The sequence below is a fragment of the Callospermophilus lateralis genome, chromosome 6 (assembly GCF_048772815.1).
Source record: "Callospermophilus lateralis isolate mCalLat2 chromosome 6, mCalLat2.hap1, whole genome shotgun sequence".
NCBI lineage: Eukaryota > Metazoa > Chordata > Mammalia > Rodentia > Sciuridae > Callospermophilus > Callospermophilus lateralis.
In genome coordinates this window covers 1710380-1730375 of record NC_135310.1, presented here as the reverse complement: position 1 = coordinate 1730375, position 19996 = coordinate 1710380, and the positions used below count along the sequence as shown (strand labels likewise).

Sequence of the window (19996 nt, the reverse complement as noted above, 5' to 3'; positions counted from 1 at the left end):
AGGAATGCCAGGGAGCCTTTAAGTGTGGAGATTCCTTATTGGTTGACTGCTGTATCTAGTTTATGTTGATTAAGATAAGCTGTGTTGAATGTATATATACCCCTCCTGTCCTACAATAAACAGCTCCCACTCCTGCTGTATCAATGTACACAAGTTGCTCCTCACACCCCGGTTATTTTGCTGCAGCCGGACTGTGGCACTAAAGGTTTGCAATAAATCATCTCAAATACTATTTCATCTGTGCTCATAAAAAGTAGACACATTTTAATTGTTGGAACCTTTTACCTCTCTTGGGACCGAGGCCATTATTGCTTGGTGGCTGAGGTGGCCTCATGGGTTCTTCCAGAGCATTTCCGTATACATGACCTGGCTGGATTGGTGTTCGCAGGCTTTTAGCCTCTGCATGGGCTTTTGACCTTAGTGCTGCCTAATGGTTGAATCTGAAATCTTCCTAGGCCCCTTAGTGATAGTGACGGTACCTGCCCCTTCTTCGTTCTTCCTACTGTCTCTTCCTACTCCCTCCTTCTATCACTATATAAACTTGTCCCTGACAAAATAAAGTTGAGACTGTTGCACCTTCTTGGTTGTCTCCTCTCCTGACTCAGTGTGATTGTGGGCCAGGTTGGGTGGCAGGCCAGGTTGAGATACTTACCCTCTAGCTCAGCCCAGGAGAAGCTAGTGTGCTTCACTACCTCTGTCAGAGGGTGGTTCCCACGGCTGGTGCCTTGGAGAGGACAGGCTGATCCTGCCTGCCTCCCGTGTACCCTTTGTCACAGGGAGCGACATTAATGTGAGACCAAATCAAATCCAGGGATAGACATTAATAGAATATCTCAAATAAGTATTTAATAAAAAGGCTAGCAAATTCAGGGTCTTTAATGAAACTTTAATAAAATTTATGAGACAAGGAAACTGAAAGCACAATATTTTCTTAGGAACTTTTCTGTTTGGTGTTATCTTCTTTACAACATAGAAGCTTTTCCTAAGAATGCAGGGAGTATGAAATTTCTAAGGCTCTCTTGCTGTTTTCTCCATTAAACCCCTGTCTTAAAAATCTTGAATCTATATTAATCTTTGTAATTTTCTGGCTACCTATATAACATGTTTTTCTCAAGCATGCAGTGAGGTCGCTGTTTCCAAGAGCTCTTCAATTCTGAAATATAAGAAGTGTGTTTCCAGGCATTGAAACCCAAAGGCTCACCTAGACACAATGGAGTGAGCAGAATACATAAAAATCTCTCCTGACAAATCTGAACTCTGCTTTTCCCAACCATGTGAAGTCTATTGGAAGAAGATTCCAAGTAATTTGGCACGTCGAAGCAAAATATATACTTTGATATTCTTCTCAGGAGTAAGCCATGTTATGTTGCAGGAAGGCAGATTTTAGTGCTGAATTTCTGATTGTATCCCCCCAGAAGTTGTTCCAGGCATATCATGCAAGAATGTAACCTCCAAAAAATAAATTATAAAGGGAGAAAATTGGACTTCAGAAGGCTGGATAATATTTGCATGTTCATGCATTTTACCACACATCAGACCTTCTTCCTTCTTCCTTGCTCTGATGTGAAGCATGTGCTTCCATTTTTCATTTTGGCCTAACATGTTATCACTTAATAATAATTCAGTAAATTTACTTAGAACAAGAAAGTCACCTAATGACTCATGTCTGAGGGATGGTTTCAAAAAAAATTAATTGTGCATTTTGTACCATAGAGTATTCCCAGTGTTTCCTAGAATTGTTGCAACTGATGCTGGAAGCTTCGAAATAGAGCAGAAGGCATAAGGTCTGTGGCTTGTGACCCTTCCCAAAGTATGTAAGATCGGTAGACATTGAATGCAAACAAAAAACTATGCATCATTGAATTTTTTCCTGTCACTAAAATGCTAGCAGAGCTCAAGGAATTGTGAGTCCCTTTTTCTATAGTACAGGAAAAATAAGAAATTTCAAGACTTGAGTTACCTACAATTTCTGAGAACGTACCTTGGTACTTAGAAGGTTCTCAACTTAAAAACACAAAAAAAGAAATGTCATCATTTTCCATAGCATTTGGAAACTTTCCATAGGTTGGAAACTTTACTATCAGAGGTCATCAGTTCTCAGATATTTATATGTTTTGAATACTTAGCCAATCTGACTTTGGGATGCATCTTCCAGTTGTTGTCTCAGTGATTTTGTTCATGCTTAACAACTGATGGCATCTTAATTTTGGTAAAATAATGTAAATGTTAAGGTGAAATTTAGAAATAAGAAAGGAAAAGCTGATATGGGTAGCTACTGGGTGTTTTGTCTCCCTTTTTTTTTATTTTTGTAAAGTGAAACAAAAGATAAACCAAAAGTTTCTATCTTAAGTTAGGTAAAATCAAAGAGGAGAAAAAAGAAGATAATATAGCTAATACTTCACTGCCACCTGTAATTTCTAAAACAACTAAGAGCATTTTTATTAAAATTAACTTTGTTGACATGTATATTAAATTATAGAGTAAATATTAAATAATTCAATCTATATTATATTATTTAAATTTACTTTGTTAAATTGTATTAATTTAAATGAAATTTAATGAATTTTTAAATATAAATCATACTATAATTCAAGTTAATCAACAATATCAGTTAATAAAATAAATGTAAATCAAACAATAGTATTAATAAAAGAAATTTAAACAATACTAATTAATAAAGTAAATTTAAATTCGATTAATTTATATTAAATGATAATATAATTTATATTTAAAAATATATTAAATTTAATTTAAATTAATTTTAATAAAAATGTTCTGAGTGGTTTTAGAGACGACAGGTGTCAGAGAAGTATGTGCTATGCAATCTGCTTTTTCTCTTCTCTGATTTCACCTACTTAAGATAGAAACTTTTGATTCATCTTTTACCTTAATTTATCAAAAGTTTGTAACTACTACTATTTTAAGCTTTTCATCTTTCAAAAACTGTTGTTAGCTTATTTCTCTCCCCAACTTGTTTTGATCTACTGTTGTATAAAATGTGTTTATAAGAATTATTGTAGAGCCCCCAATAGTATGTAGATAAACAGTCCAGATATTTAATGATGCATTCTTACTAATTAACTTTTGCATTGGCAATGGATCATGTGATCCCACTTTGGGGTTGACTCATAAAAATACTCTTCCTTCTGGACATATTTAACATCTGGAAAACTGGATTAATGTGAAGTGACTTTTCTGTAGAAGTGGAAATAAGCAAAATGGATAGGGGTCATAGAATTGGGATTCAAAGCATCTTAGAATTTATCCACTAAGCTTCATGTTTAGGTCCTCCCCGTTGGAATTTTCCCTTGGCAGTTGTACAATGTTATCTTGGATAAAATAAATATTCTCAACTTTTTGCAACATTATATTTGGTTTTCATGTACTCTAAATCTGAGACCTCCTTCTTATGGGTTGGATTGTTCTTGTTTCCTGTAATTACATGTATCATTTTTATCTTAATGCCATTAAATTTAAGAAATATTATTCTTTTTTTAAAAAAAGAGGTTGGAACTAATGGTTCAAGAATGCTGCTCTGTACAGTTGCTCACAAAATTACATCAGAATTGATGACTGGTGATGATTAACTGCTACATTGGAACAAAATTCTATAAACAAAAAGTGCTACAAAAAACAAAACAAATTTTTAAAAAAGTACTATGGCAAAAAATCACAACAACAAGAACTCAAAAAATAAAATAAAATGCCTAGTACCTATACACTTACATACACCCGCTTTTTTGCTTTCTCTTACTGACACCACCATGATCTTTATGCAACAACTGCTCCATTTTGTCCTTTGGAATGTCCAGAATGCTCCCCATCAACTGCAATACTTCAAGACATTTGCCTTTTGGTGCCTTGAAATGACCGATCAAAAGGTTTCTCATGAGGACCTTGTCTAGTTTTCCTTCTGTGCTGTTGACCAAAGTGGACAATTTCTGTTGTGCATGGTCCAACATTTCTTTTCGGAGCTCGTTTTGTTTTTTCAGTTCTTCCATCTCTTCTTCCTTGAGATCTAAGTCTTCTCTCAGTTTGGAAGCAGAATCCAACATAGCATTTGCTTCATGCAAACGTTCCTGCAATGATGATACTTCTCCTTCTAGCTTTTCGGCCTTGTTCTTCCATTCAGCTACCAACTGTTTTTCTTTGGCTAGTTCAGCAGAATGCATAGCTTTCTCTTCTTCTTGGGAGTGCTCTAGGTTACTTGATGACAGGGCACACTGCCTTACTCGTTCCTGGCAGAGCGAAAGCTGCAGTGCATTCTCATCCCTCTGTTGAGAGACCAGACTCAACTGTTCCTGCAGGGACTCTATCTGCACACTGGCTTGATGACTTGCCTTAGAAGATGTAGCTAGCTTCTCCTCCAAGAGTGTGACTTTCTGTCTCAGTTGAATCTCTTTGTCTTCCGCAGCCAATATTTCCTGGGCGTAAGACTCTTCTGATTCCAAGAGCTGGCTGCGTAGCCTTTCTAGCTCCCGGTTTAGGCGTAATTCTTGGTCCTGTAAGTGTTGAACCTCTTTTGTTCTTAGGATTTTTACTTTGGTCTCTTGAAAAATATCAGAATTCAATGTTTGAGCATCTCCTCTTTCTCCAGGCAACTGGGCTTTTATTTTTTCAATAGTTGTCTGCAAGTTCTTAATCTCCTCCTCTTTGTCTAAAAGTAACTGGCTATGCGCAGCATTCATCTGCTCATATTGGTACTTCAATTCATCCATTTCCTCCTTCTGCTCCTGTAAAGACTGAAGTAGTTGCATTTTACGCTGGTTTTGATTTTCAATTATATTCAGATGGTCTTCAATTTCATCTTCCAGATGATTTTTGACTATATTCAGTTGAGATACCTCCAATTCTAGTTCTGTGATAGCATCAAGAGCTTTAGGCTCAGCCACTGGTACAGCTTGATTTTGCTGTTCCCTAAGTGTTTCCAGTTCGAATTGCAGATAGTTGTTTTCTGCTTTCATGTAGGTAAGATTTCTGTCCTTTCTTTCAATGACTTGCCTTAAAGTTTCATTTTCTCTTAAGGCCTGAGAACACTTATCTAAATCCTTTTGTAGTTCTGAATTTTTTTCTTCGAGTTTTTCAATAAAAACTTCTTTCTCATTTAGGACTTGTTTCAATTGCTCCTCGTCTTCTATATAAGATGCCAAAATTTCCTCCATTTCTTTTTCATCAGCAGTCATTTGCTCAATATTCTTTTTGAGTCCTGCTATTTCAAAGTCCTTCTCTTGATTGAGTTGCACTACACACTCGTGTTTCAGCTGTAAGGCAGAGGTATTCAAATGATGTGCATTGGAGAGTTCCTGAATAGTCTGCCTGTGATTATTTGCTTCTTCCAACAGTCTTTTTTCTGCCTGGTGAAGTTTGGCTTCTATCTCTTCTTTGTCTCTTTTTAGAGTCTCCATGATAGTGTCTTTTTCTTGAGAGATTTGATTGTTAGCAGCAATAGATTCTTCCAACTTACGCCTTACATCTTCACGTGCTAAAATCAACATTTCATTTTCTGTTTTGAGATCAATAGCAACTTTCTTTAAATTTTCATTGAGCTGTTCTACTTCAGAAAGATTTTGCCTTAAGTTGCCAATTTCTGCTTCCCGTTCTTTAAGCATGTCATCCTTACAATGACTGTTAGAGTCTTCATTCAGAGAACTTCGGTACTTACTCTTCAATCCAGACAGCTCATCTTCAATTTGTCTAATGGGATCCTTAAGCCCAAGGTTTTCCTGCTGGATGTTTAAACTATTTTTTGGTGACTGATTTAGCTGATCTACTAAATCTTCTACTTTACCTTCAAGCTTCTGCTTGGTTAAATGCAAATCACTGAGGCTCTGTGCATTCCCAGTCAACTTCTCCTTCTGCACATGCAACTCTTGGGATATGTTCATTTGATCATCCTCAAGTTGATGAACTCTCTTTTTTTCATCATCTAGTTCTTGTTCCAACTTCTTGATGACAAGGTCTCCTTCATTTTGTTGTTTGGATAGCTCATCTTTTATCAAAATCATGTGCTTTGTAGCTTCCTGATTCGGATGATCCAGTTCTTCTAACTCAGCTATCAGCATTTTCTCTTCATTGATAGTCTCATTCAGTTCTTCCTCCTTTGCCTTCAAGTGAACTTGTAAGTCTAGTAATCGTACATTCAAATTCATGTCTGTTGAAGCTCTGTTTTTCATGACTTGATGGTCACAGCTCAATTTTGACAGTGACATCTGAAGTTCCTCTTTTTCTTGACTCAATGATGACTTTTCTTTTTCTAAAGCTTCAACGTGCATTTTAAGTTTCAGATTGTCTTCAGCAAGACGGTTATCCTGGTTTAAGCCATTTAGTCTCATGATTTCCTTCTCAGCATCAGCCAGGGCTTGTTTTAGCCTGAACACTTCTTCCACTGCTGAACTCTGAGGAAGGATTTTTCCCTTTTCTGCCACAGTAGAACTCTGCTCCAAAACTGACATTTCATGCTGATGATCATCTATGTCTGGACTTTGGTTTGGTTGAAGAGTCTTGATAGCATTTTGTACTTTGCAGATTTCACTTGTGTCAGAATGATATTTTCCCTGAGCCTCAGCAATCTGCCTCGAGTGACCAACTTCAGGTTCATATCTTGCAACTTTAATTGACAATCTGCTTGTTTCTTGTCGTGATAAAATTATGTCACTAAAATCCATGTCATCATCACGGAAGGCGGAAAAATGACTACTGATCCCGGAACCGAATGGAGCCAGAGCAGTTGTTGCTGGTACGCCACCAGCTCCTGAAGGTACCCATTGAGCAGCTGCCTGTAGTTGAAACACTTGATTTTGCAGTACAATCTGTCTTGCTTTAAGATGGCGGCTGATCTCTACCTCTTTCTGTTGCAGTTGATATTGGTAACTTACAGACTGATGGTTTATTTGCAGCTCTGATGCTTCATGCTTTTCTTCCAGATCAGTACAATACTTTTTCAGTCTTTCATTCTCACATCTTAGTGTGGAATCAGTAGTTTCCATTTCCTCTTCCCAGCAATGATGTAATGCTGCTTCTGGGTCTCCTAAGTCATCCAGAAGTATTTCCCTGGTGAAGCTGGAGATATGGCCAGTGAGGGAAGCCAAGCTGCTCCCCACCTGACCCAAGAAGTGGCCCAAGCCTGAGACCAGGCCTCCAAACCAGGACGACATCGCCGCCACTTCAGTGATCCATGGGACCAGCTCCAAACACCGCGTCCATCACCGTCCACTTCTCTGCCCCGAACGTCCTCCAGCGTTGCTAGGGTCAATTATGACCCAAGCGCTCAGAATTCCTCACAGCGCGAGGTTCCTGGGGCTCCACCAATACCAACCATCCCTCCCTGCCTCTAAACTCAGAAGCCAGTCCTGGGCTTTGACCGGGGGCTGGCAGCCAGTAGCACACTCACCCCCTGCAGGGCCTCTGCTTCTTCCCTGCACTTGCCTGTCAGCTATTGGCTCACAGGATTGGGCAGGGTTGGCTGGGAGGAGCTAGAGATACAGGAAAGTGTCCTAGTTTGAGTCCAAAGGCACTCCCACGAAGAATCAATGTTGTAGTTGAAATCCAAAGGTAGTTCACTGGACAGTTCCCTCTTGTCTGGGAGAGGTGGATTTTTTGTTGCTTTCAGTTGCATTCAGTTGACAAGGTGAGGTCTCGCTCCATTACAGAACGCAATCTATTTAATTAAAAGTCCCCGATTCAAAAGTAAATCTCACCCCAAAACACCAGAGTAATTACCAGAGTAATATTTGGCCAAATATGTGAGCATCATAGCTCAGATGGTTAATTTTATTTAACATATAAAATTAACCATCACAAAGTCTTAATCATTCTCAGAATTCAGATTATAATATGGATTAAATGTCACTAAAGAACCATCTTTACCCTTTCCAAAAATAATTTTTTGCTCTTAATCTATGAATGTTTGAGTTCATTTTAACATTATATGGTCCTTGTAAGTTCTGATTGAAGTTCATTTAAGTGCTCAAAAATTCCACTTCAATTGCACTTAAGAAACTTTGTTTTTGAGCCAAAAAGTTGATGTTCACTTAACCTATTTTTGTTTATCAATGCCAAATATAATCCAGGTTTGAACAGTGCAGAGTGAAATAAAAAGTTGAGAAATTTTCTACTATGGAGGAACAATCCTAAATTTAAATCCCATACCTAAAGTTAAGGATCAGAAGGAGTTAAGATAAGGCCCTGCTTTCCAAGGTGTTTAAATTCCAACAAGTTAATGAAGAGGCAGTTTTGTAGAGTTGGGGACAAAGCAAAGAGATGAAGCACATGGGATGTAACAGGCATACCAATTGGGACCAAAGCAATTTTGGAGCTAAACTGACAGAATGCATTTATAAAACCTCTCTCACTTGCAAGAGTTGAAGAGTAAATGAGAACATAGTGTGTAGTTCTCACCTGATGGCTGGTGCAGAGAAAGTGGCCAACAAATAGAGCCTGCTGCCATTTTGTTCATATTTGCTTTTTGTTTTGTTTAGGATCATTTTCCTTATTACCCTTTAGAAGGGGTTTGGGTTTGCTCCCATTACTCACTTCCCAGAGCCCATATTCAGGAGACTCTTTTCCTTGAGCTCTTCTTTCTATATGTGTATTCAGGGAGCAAATACTCAAGGTGGCAGAAATAAAATTTTAAGAAGGAAGAATTTTAGGAAAATTAATGGTTAAATAGATTCTAAGGATTATATTAATCACCTCATAATGTCTCTTGCCTTCAAGATAGAGCAAGTAGACATAATTCCTCAGATTGCTATCAGAAACTAGTGACTGCATTTGTGTCTTGTGCTAGAAAAGGAAATCTTCTTTGTCTTTCTTATTCATCTCCAAATCTGAGAGAGAAATCAGGCCTGTATTAGTCAATCTTTCTTCATAAAAGACTAATATAAAAATTTAAGCCCCTTTCAGCATCTGCTGAAGTTGAGAATCCACGCTATATCCCAGCTGTGTCTACTGTTGAAGAAGCCATCAACAATACCAAGTATCCTTTTCTCCCTTTTGACCATTCCTCCTGTGTGTGCGTGTGTGTGGGGGGGGTTGTGTTTGGGTGTCGGTGTGTGTGTGTGCGTTTTAGAAGGCACTACATAAAAAAAAATAAAGATGTTGTGTCCAATAAAGGCTAAATAATAAATATTTTTTTAAAAAAGAATTTAAAATGTCCATAAATGTTATACAAACTGTGAAATTAGATGCTTTCGCATCTAGGGACTTTTATAACTAGGACAAAGAATTAAATGTAGTTCTGCTGTGTGTAAAATGATCAAAATAAATCACCAATATCATAAAGAAAGTTAAGTCTTGCCTATGTGGAAGCGATTGTTAAAGTCATGAGGATGGAGGATTTCACTGAGAAAAGAAGGCACATGGAGGAAAAGGAAGCTTCAGTTTTTCAATTGCTTATTATGTTTCAGCATTGGTTTGTTCTTTCCTAGACAGTATTTTATTTATTTAGTATAAAAATTTGGGGGGAATATCTAGTAGAAGAACTGGAAGAAAAAAAAAAGAGGAGAAGGATTTGAAGAAGAAAGAACATGAGAGGAGAAATGGATAAAGAAAAATCATGATATTGTTTGTGATTAAGGCAAAAGGAAAGAGGATGGGGGCAAAGGTTGGTGTACGTGGTCAGATGCTGCATGAGGGGCACATTGAGGATGAAACCTGAGGAAGTTGGTTATTGATGATCTTTGTGGTTCATGGGGAGTGAAAGTGGGATTTCAAGGTAGTCAGGATGAGCTGCTCCAAGGTTCAAGTCAGCATTCAACAAAGATAGTGCCTTTTCCTTCATATCCCCTTCACGCTACAGAACAAGACCTACTTCCCCTCATACTTTATCTCTTGTAACTTTCTCCTTGTGGTCTTCTGTCTCATTTCCTTCCATGTTTCTCTCTCTGAAAAAGAGGACCCTTGGATCCTGGATCCTCATTAAGCACATATTTATAAAATCCATTCATATACTGAATGCTGAAAAGGGAACAATGAAGTATTTTCCTTTCTAGTAGTTCTGAATATTTTCTTTATGTCAGAGACTCTTCCCTTTTATATATGTATAAATTGGTGATTTTGAAAAAAAAATATGTCATTTAAATTGAATCTGTGAAAAATCACTAGTTCAAGACAAGTGTTAATTCTTACCTTGAGAGTTTTTGTTGATGTACATTAAGGTAGTCAGTAATTGATATATGGTTGGGTTATCTCCTGTTTTGCATTGATTTCATGGGTTTATCATGGAACTTTTTCTTAGGCAGATATACTTTATACTGATGCATTACATTTTCTTTGATTTTTCATTCCTAATATTTATAATCTAGTGGGTGCTAGGTTTTTATATCATTTCTTTCTTGCTTCTATTGCCAAACTGCTTATTAAAATACAGGCTAAAAAAATAATATTATAATAAGAGTGGAATGAGTCTATTGTTTTTCTGAAAATCTTTCTAAGTTGTTCTCTTGGTTTCTGTTTCAATTTACAGCTACAGGAACTAAACAAACAACACCCCTCTAGGGAAGACAGGGATGTAACACACACAATGCTTATGGCCCTGTGAGACACATTTAAATTATTAGACAGGTGAAGAAAGGTCTTAAAGGGAAAGGTTGATTTTTTCCCATTTCTGTCTTGCACAGTAAGACAATGACAGCTCTTTGTGTGATTTTATAGTGTACAAATGTTCCAGTAGACTAGTCACCGATTTAATCAATCATCCAGATGTTTAATCAAACATTCAGATATTTTTGTCAACTCTATGTGAAATAATTTAATGCCCCAAAGTGACTTGTTATTATATTGTATAGAAGAATTGAACTATGGAAAGTATTGAATAGAACCCTTCCATACAACCATAATAAAGAAATAGAAACTAACACACACCCATCAATTCTTATGGTCATGCTTATTTACAGTGATAATTTGAACTCAACAAAATTTGTTTTGTTCACAGAATCTAAGGCTTTAGTATAAGGTGATATTTTGAATATTTCTTCAGTTGTATAAATTGGAAAAATAATGTGAATTAGTAATTATATTTTATGTCTGTCTAACTGTAAATCAAGTTCAAAGCATGAAATGTCACTTTAATTTTTATAAAACAAATTACTTGTAAAACTTGTAAAAATATTAATAGTATTTCTTAGGTCAACAGATGTTGCATACAATACAGGATAGTAGTGCAAAGAATATGGAGGTCTTAGAAACAAACCATCTAGTTTTGAATCTCAACTAAGTTATTATACATAACTTGATCTTGGGTAGATTTCTTGACTTTCCTAATCTGAAGTTAATTCATCTGTAGAGCTCAGTGTCATTGTAAAAATTAACTATAGTGAATATAAAATGCCTGGCACTTTATAGCTTGTAGCTCTTATGCTTTTTCTAAGTTCTCACAATAGGTACAGTGCTTTAAAATCATGTGTTCTATTTATCTGGAAAATAAGCCTCATAGTGTTCCTTTGCTCTCCTAAAGTATACATAGAATGTGCAACTCTATAGGGCCAATATTATTACCTTACTCCAAAAGTATACTTTTAACACCGACAAGGTTCTTGGTACTATCTCAGCAAAGGAATTCGTGAGGAACAAACAGACATAATTTCTGTCCAATTAGAAAACTAATTTAGAAGAAAGAATAAATATGTGAATAACTAGATGAATAAGTACATATTATAAAATACACTCTACTCAAAATGTACAATTACTGCAAGGAAGCAGAACTGAAATGCCTGCTTTGCAATAGATAGTCCAAGAAGCGTCTGAGTCAATGAAATATCATCTGTTTCTTGAAGCATAAGTATGCTTAACACGTACATTAGAAATTATATTATAATTAGAAATTATATTTTATGTCTGTCTTACTGTAAATCAAGTTCAAAGCAAGAAATGTCACTTTAATATCCGTAAAACAAATTACTTGTAAAACTTGAAAAATATTAATAGTATTTCTTAGATCAACAGATGTTGCATACAATACAGATAGTAGTGCAAAGAAAAGGGAGGTCTTAGAAATAAAACGTCTAGTTTTGAATCTTGACTAAGTTATTATTCATAACTTGATCTTGGGTAGATTTCTTGACTTCCCTAATCTGGAGTTAATTCATCTGTAGAGCTCAGTGTCATTGTAAAAATTAACTATAGTGAATATAAAATGCCTGGCACTTTATAGCTTGTAGCTCTTATGCTTTTTCTAAGTTCTCACAATAGGAACAGTGCTTTAAAATCATGTGTTCTATTTATCTGGAAAATAAGCCTCATAGTGTTCCTTTGCTCTCCTAAAGTATACATAGAATGTGCAACTATATACGGCCAATATTATTACCTCACTCCAAAAGTATACTTTTAACAGTGACAAGGTTCTTGGTACTATCTCAGCAAAGGAATTCATGAGGAACAAACAGACATAAGTTCTGTCCAATTAGAAAACTAATTTAGAAGAAAGAATAAATAAGTGAATAACTAGATGAATAAGTACATATTTTAAAATATACTCTACTCAAAATGTACAATTATTGCAAGAAAGCAGAACTGAAATGCTTGCTTTGCAATAGATTATCCAAAAAGAGTCTGAGTAAATGAAATATCATCTGTTTCTTGCAGCATTAAGTATGCTTAGCAGGTAAATTATGAAGAAATTTACAGTTCTAGGCAAAGAAAACTGATGTGTGAACTGTATCAGGAAAGAGTTTTTTTCTGCATTGACAAACTGAAACAAGACGGGTGGATTGGAACATCAGAATAAGGGGAGGCAGATCTGAGATCCCAGTGGAGGCTGGGGGAGTGGAAAAGACAAGGCATCAAAGGCATTTAGAGTAGCTTAGGTTTAATGTTTTTTTTTTTTTTTTCTGGTATATAGGATTGAACCTAGGGCCATTAAACACTGAGTCACATTCGCAACCCTTTTTTAACTTTTTCTTTTGAGACAGGGTCTTTCTAACTTGTATAAAGACTCACAAAATTGCTGAGGCTTTCTTTGAACTCCTGATGATCCTGTCTCTAAATAAAATACCAAACAGTGAGATCCTGTCTCTAAATAAAATACCAAACAGGGCTGGGGATGTGGGTCCAGAGTCCCTGATTCAATCCCTAATAGCCACTCCCCCCCCCAAAAAAAAAAGACATCTGCTCTCTTATCTATTATGTAAATGCTTAGTATAGTGACATAAATGTTATCTGTTGTTGTTTAAACAGTATAAAGGATACATAAATTTTGGCTTCTATCTCAGAGCTGAGAGTGTTAATCTGTAATCCAAATAGAAAGGTGGACAAAAGACAGGTGAAGGGTAACTTGCAGTTGGTGGCCCAGGTGGCTCCACAGAAAGGTGAATTGGATCATGAGGTCAAACCTCATCAGTGGATCAATCCACTGATGGGTTTATAATTTGACAGGATTATTGGGAGTTGGTAAAAACTGTAGGCAGTAGGGCATACATTTGTTACCAACTCCCAATGGGAGGGTAGGTCATTGGAGTTGATTCCCTAGAAGGGGACATCTCATTCCTCAGATCTTTCTTTCCCTCACTGGTGTTTTTTTTTTTTTTTTTTTTTTTTTTTTTTTTTTTTTTTTTATCTCTATGAGATAAGCAGCTCTGTTTTGAAGCCAGGCTCCCTGGCTTGTTGATGTTCATTTTCTCCTGGTGTCTTTAAATATTCTTTCCCTTATACACATCTATATACAAATTTCACCTTATAAGATTTCCAATCCTAGCAAATTAGAAGTCATCCTAATAATCTCGTGTTAATTTAATCCTCTCTTTAAAATGTTCTCTCCAAATACAGATACCTTCAGAGGCACTGGGGATTAGAACCCCAACATATTAATTTGGGGCAGGGACACTCTTCAGCTTATTCCAGAAGAATTTTTCTGATTATCAAATCTCAAATGGGAAAGAAAAAAAAAAAAGTACTCTAAAGGTAACTGATAAAACCGTTATGTGCAATGTGTGGGGCTGGTTAGTTATTAAGTAACAAAGACATGCAAATACATACATACAGTACACAATAGATACAACCATTTTCATTAGCCAAAAGCACATCGCCTTATTTAGAGAAAGTGATAGAGCAAATGAACAAAATGTCCTGAGTAACTTTTATGTATAGACCATTGCTTTCAACTACTATCTCTCCGTCTTTCTCTTGCTTTCCTTTTTCTAGTCATGAATTTGAATTATCAAGAAAATATTTAAAATAGTTCAGAGAGTTAACCCTTCTGAACCACAGAGATCATTTCTTTTTTTTTAAATTTTTAAGGAAACATTAAGCATTTTACAATTTTGTCTCTGTCTACTTTATTTTAAGTCTCTTAAGAGCATCAAATATATTTTATGTGTCATGGACTCCAAGAGTCTTACACAGTGCTAGCTTAGTAAAGACACATGAGTGCTAGTAAATATTGGTTGGATAAAATGATGAATAATTTCAGATAAGTTAAGTGAGTCATTCAGGAGAATTATCAGGAGATTTCAAAACACAATTTTGATTGCTTTCAGGTGAGCATTTGATTCCCCTACACTGTTTACTTACATTGAATTTTTGAGTCAGTAGTTTTCTTTGTGTTATGAACTAAAAGTGAAAAGGAGAATAAAGAGAAGTCACTTGAACAATTAATCCTATATAAAGACAAGTGCTTAGTCATCTTTTCTTACTTTCCGACTCTAATTCTTATGATATTATTATTATTATTATTATTATTATTATTATTATTATTACTGTTTCTGGGCATTGAACCCAGGGCCTTGTGCATGATAGGCAAGCACTGTACCAGCTGAGCTATATCCCCAGCCACTTTCTGATTATTATAACCATATTCATTACATGATATTCTTCTATACAGATTTACCCAGAAAAAAAAAATTATAATCCTTTCCATTGTATTCTACTACAACTGTAATCTTACCTATTATTTTAAAATTTGAAAAATGTTATGTAATTGTCTGTTTCACTTTGTTTGAGAAATTTATATTATTTGTACCTTTGGCAATTTGAAAGTGATTCTTAAATTTTACTCATAATCATTAACTATAGAATGGTATATATGCATTGTAATTTTATTCTATACACTTCCTAGGGTATCTTGCTAAAGGGTCCTCTGTAGGAAAACTAACATTTAATTTAAAAATGCTCTTACTACTTGAAGAAATCACTTGGTGCTTGGCAATAGCACTCGGTACCTATGAATATAGTTAAAATAAGAAGACATATAGTTTTTTTGAAGACGATATAAAGATGACTATAACGATCTGAAAAGATGTTGGAAATCATTAGCATTAGGGAGATGCAATCTGAGACCATCTTGAGGCATCATCACACTTCACAGGTTAAACAAAGAAAACCAAAGTGGTAATACCAGATACAGATGATACAGGACGCAGAGAAACTGGATCTCTCATACCTTGCTGGTTAATACTGAGAATGGTACAGCCACTCTGAAAACAGGTCACTAGTTTCTTAAACAAGTAAACCTACCCTTATCACAGGGCCCAGCTCTGACTCTGGTGGATGTTTATTCCAATAAAAAGGAATGAAATGTTCACCCATGCAGCAACTCAAGTGAATCCCAAGGATATCATGCTGCATGGAAAAAGGCCAATCTCAAAAAGTCATATAGTGCATGATTCCATTCATAAAACATTCTTGAGATGACAAAATTATGGAGAGGGAGAAAAAGTTAGTGGATAGTGATGGGGGTGGTGTTGGCAGTGATGTTGTAAAAGGGTAGCAAGAGGGAGGAGAACTGGAGGACATTATATTAAGCAAAACAAGTCAGGCACAGAAAGACAAATACTGCGTGTTCACACTTACATGTGGAAACTAAAGGTGATCTCAAAGAAGTACAAGAAAGAATAGTGGTAACAGAGCCTGGGAGAGGCGTGTGTGGGTGTGTAGGCAGAGAATGATTAATAGGTGCAGGGGTGCAGATGGATGGAATGACTCCTTATGTTGTGTAACATGTAGGATAACTACGGCTCACAATAAGTAATATTTCAAAACAGCTAATAATGAGAATTTTGAATGTTCCCCACACAAAGAATTGGCATGTCCTCTGTGAGAGATATGCCCATGACATGATTATTATACATTGTATTTATATATTGAAATGCCACTGTATACATATATTACATGCTATGATTACCATATGTAAACTCTACACATACACACAGACATACACACAACAGAAAATAGAAAGTGGAAAGAGAAATTTTAGTGGTAATGGAATAGTTCTCTATCTGGTTTGTATTGGTCACTACACAGATGATACAATGTCATAGAACTACAACACATTGTTCTAACATTGGTTGGTCTTCCTAGTTTTGATATTGCACTACAGTTGTATAAGAAGAAACCATTGGGGAAACCGAGTGGAAGGTACATACTACTGTTCTATACTTCCTTGAACACTTTCTGTGACTCTATAATTTGTCAAAACAACAAAATCCCTTCACTTATTTCTTCCCATCTTGAATTGAGTTCTAAAAGAGGCAATACACTATTTTCTCTTTCTTTCCTCAATGCAATTTTCCATTATTTTATGTTACCATTGTTACGTTCTGGTGGGTTTCAAAACTCACTAGGATTGAGCTTTCTCAGCAATGTTTTCTGCTTTTGTAACAGTAAATACAATGTTATGAAGAAAAAGTTTTGCAATCTCTGTACTCAAGCATAAGGCTAATTAATACACAGAACATAGTATGTTCATTCAGGAAACAGATATGCTTACATAGAAGGAAAATTTATTTTTAAGATAAACATTCAAAATAATGAATCAAATAGCTGAAGTAGTGATAGCAATCTATTTTTAGAAATATATAAATCCTCGCTTTTGACAAGTTGGTTATACTCAAGACATTACCAAATTGTAACTTGCTTTCATATTCTATATCACATATTTAATGTGAACAGAAAAATAAACAGGAATAAATTTTCAATTTATTCCCCAATCAAATGAAACACTATACAATGAAATGCTTTGCATTTTCATTTGTGGCACAGATGTGTCTGGAAGAAACTTGACTTGAAATCTGGGATATCTAGCCATCAATTATTCTCAGTGTGATACAGAGGATATACTTTTTAACTACTATTTTTACTGCTAAAGAATCCTTGAAAGCACTATTCAGGGATGATTGGGAAAATTTTTGAAATAAACAGTGAGATATTTATCCACTAGAGATACTTGGCTTAGGTCACAAGTTTAGAGAATAAACTATCAACTGTATACCAAGAAATCTAATTAATTTATGATTTTTCCTTATAAAGCCTAAGGGATCACCTTATTTGTCAAAATTCTTTCAGTCTCTCACAAAAACTAAAAAATCAACATCCCAAGGAGAATTCTGATAGAACACTTAAATTGTTAAACATTTCTGCATATGAACATTTGTTCTAAAAATATTTTTATACTTCTCTCTCTGTATATATTTGTTGAATGTCTTTATGAGATAAAATATAAAAAGTGTTCCTGTAAGAAACTTTTTAAAACTTATTAAGGCCCCTTTCTATATAATAAAGCAAAGTTTATATTATTACTTTTATCATCTTCAATTCTTGGCTATTCTTATGTGCAGAAGTATATATTTTAGGAAAACTATTTCAACAAATACTTTTCCTTTTAGCTTCAAGTCTATTATATACTTTACATGGAGCTTAAAGTGCTGTATTGTTCTAGGAGCTGTTTTTCAGTCTTTCTTTTCATGATATGATATGCCCCTTAATAAATTCCATGAGAACAAAGCTCCAGAGTCCATAATCCTGAGGATGAAGTGGCCTGTAGGGGGATATTCAAGATGAAGTTGCTATTACTTCTGTATCCAAACCATCAAATTCCTTTAGAAGCATTAATCCTGAATATGAAAGGAGAAGAAATGTGTTGCCATATGACAATACTGTTCTTGTAGCCAAGGTGAGCTAAGGTCCTAGGCCAAAGACTACTGTGGTTTAGCCTTCCTTAGTGTGGCTCAGCCTTGCTCACTGTAAGTGCCACCTCCAGCTTCATATGCTCCCTGTGCTCACCACTGGCCTACTCTTGTATAAAAAAATAAAAGCTGCATTTAGCCCTAAGCCTTACATAAAATAGAAAATGTATTTCTTAACTTAGTGACCCAGATTTCCTTTCAATGGGAAGGAGAATATCATCCCTTTCTTACTGGTTAATGGAAATTGCCAGGTAAAGTATGTATAATCACTCAAAACTCCTAAAGTAATTAAACTACTGAATGGACATTCCACATCTCTCCACCACCACTACTCTTAGTCCTCATGCACACACACACATTACCGCCAAAGACCATTAGCTCATGTCTTTATGTAACCAGCCCTAGCTAAGAGCTGAGATTGGCACTGTGAAATAGATAGAAATATTGGTTTGAAGTCCTGTTGCTTTGGCATTTTCCAGAACATCTTAAAATGTCAGTGGTGAATATATGTTCAAATATTGTTGTCTGGCAAGTTGCCCAGAGCTCCAAAAATAAGATAGAATAAGTCCACATTTCATTAGTTACTGTGAAAGTTCCATCAAGCTTATCAGTTGGTTCTTAAGTCCCATTAGTTAAAGTCACCTGACTAGTTTTTCAGTTGTCAACTCTATCATTGTCCTTGCCTGAAGACCAGAAGGTGTGTGTCAACACAGATGGACCCAAGGATTCAATGAAGCACTCCCTCTGCTTGTCAATGAGAGGAACTCTCTGTGGCTCCCACACACATCCTCAGGTGGATGGGCACTCCAGGATTCCATACCCTCATTTGCTTATTCATCTTGATCTGATTTTGTTCTGTATACACATAAATGACTTGGAAACTCTCAGCGTGGCTGCTAGAGAAGTAAATCAAAGGGCTTCCTAAGCCTGAATCCAACTTAGGTCTTTAGAAGCAACAATTGAACCTCTTTCTCTTGCTCTACCAGGATAGGAAGGATACAGCACTATTTCCAACCAGTTCCCTAATTAAAATACCTTCAGAGTTGTCATTGTTTTTTAAAGTAGTTACTAAGCTGATTAATAAGATTACATAGACTCAGCATCTCTAGGAAACCATAACAGGTAGAATATGGAGTTAGAAATGTTATTTTTAGCCCATATATTACAGCAAGAGATTAGCACTTGTGAAATTAGATTGTTGAAAAACTGCCTCATGAGGTTACTGAATTTCTTTATAGACCCGAAGATACATGAATCTCTGCACATACACAAATGAAAGTCCACACATTTTTTGTCAGGACAGTCATTTTGCATAAGATTCATTGGTATCTAAAACTCAAATTCAAATTCATTATGTGTTTGTGCCACTGGTGATTTGAATGACTTTGTGATCAATCTCAATTGCATAGGTTTAAAAAAAGATTGTTTATATGATTTTTGTTTGTTTGTTTAGGTATGGGATTAAACCCAGGGATGCTTAACCACTGAGCCACATTCCCAGTTGTATTTATTTTATTTTGTTACAGAGTGTCTGTAAATTGCTGAGGCTGGCTTGGAACCCCTGGAATTAAAGGAATCTGTCACCACACCCTGCTAAGTTTACAAGATTTTTTTTTTTTTTTAATCCATGTCCTCATAAGACTAAGCCTTGATAAACAGGTAAAAAGTCCGATAGATAAGCACAAACTATTTTTAAAATAGTTTTCCTAAAGATCAGATTATTTTGAAGTTATAGAAATCATATTATTCTTTTTGTTTCTTTTAGTAACATCATTGTTTGGTGCATTACAATTGTTCAAAATAAGGCCTTTGTTATTACACATTGGTACCTTCACATGACCTAATTTGGGTTATTAGATATCCCAGTACCTTCTCTTTCTCCTCCCTCTCCTCATGTCTGGAAATCACTTATTATCATCCCTGAGAAGGACATGAAAAAAGGAAATAAATTGCTGGATGACAGTTCTTCAGTGCCAAGGATCATTCAAAGTATCACCTACAGTGCATTGCTCCAAAATTGGGGCCAGAGACGAGGAAGCTACTCTGGTTAACTGTTGCAGGGTTTGATCAGTTCAATGGATTTTGGTCTTTGTTATATTTTGCCT

At 35.7% G+C, this 19996-nt stretch overlaps 1 long non-coding RNA gene across 2 annotated transcripts in view; it reads left to right on the top strand.

The window, feature by feature from the left end:
* Window positions 1-19996, top strand: part of LOC143641769 (uncharacterized) — a 112200-nt gene that overhangs the window by 27073 nt on the left and 65131 nt on the right. The window lies entirely within an intron of this gene.